Source organism: Calidris pugnax, unplaced genomic scaffold (assembly GCF_001431845.1).
Source record: "Calidris pugnax isolate Ruff unplaced genomic scaffold, ASM143184v1 scaffold338, whole genome shotgun sequence".
In the NCBI taxonomy this organism is placed as follows: Eukaryota; Metazoa; Chordata; class Aves; order Charadriiformes; family Scolopacidae; genus Calidris; species Calidris pugnax.
The window spans coordinates 1,378-2,181 of record NW_015091047.1 but is presented as its reverse complement, the minus strand read 5'-3'; positions in this window follow the sequence as shown (position 1 = coordinate 2,181).

Sequence of the window (804 nt, the reverse complement as noted above, 5' to 3'; positions counted from 1 at the left end):
ATAAAGAACTAGTGGTACCTTGAGGAACCCTACAGAGATGCTGGTTCCTGATGGTTTCCCATGGAGTTGTCCATCCCCACGTCCCCCCATGGGTCTCAGCCCCCCATAGGTCACCCCCCATGGGTCCTAGCCCCCCAGGTGGTCTCTGTGGGTTGAAGGAACCCTACGGAGATGGTGGTTCCTTGAGGAAACCTTCTGGAGATGCTGGTTCCTTGGGGTTCCCTTTGGAGTTGTCCATCCCCACGTTCCCTCATGGGTCCCAGCCCCCCATAGGTCACCCCCCATGGGTCCCAGCCCCCCATAGGTCACGCCCCACAACTCTCTGCCCCCCAGATGGTCCTTATAGGTTGGAGAAACCCTATAGAGATGGTGGTTCCTTGAGGAAACCTTCTGGAGATGCTGGTTCCTTGGGGTTCCCCATGGAGTTGTCCATCCCCACGTCCCCCCATGGGTCCCAGCCCCCCATAGGTCACCCCCCAAGACTGTCTGTCCCCTAGATGGTCCCTATGGGTTGGAAGAACCCTATAGAGATGATGGTTCCTTGAAGAACCCTACAGAGATGATGGTTCCTTGGAGGAACCCTACAGAGATGCTGGTTCCTGGAGGTTCCCTCTGGAGTTGTCCATCCCCACGTCCCCCCACGTGTCTCCCCACGCCGTGGGTCACCCCCCAGGACCCTCTGCCCCCCATATAGTCCCTATGGGTTGGAGGAACCCTATAGAGATGGTGGTTCCTTGAGGAAACCTTCTGGAGATGATGGTTCCTTGGGGTTCCCCATGGAGTTGTCCATCCTCACGTCCCCCT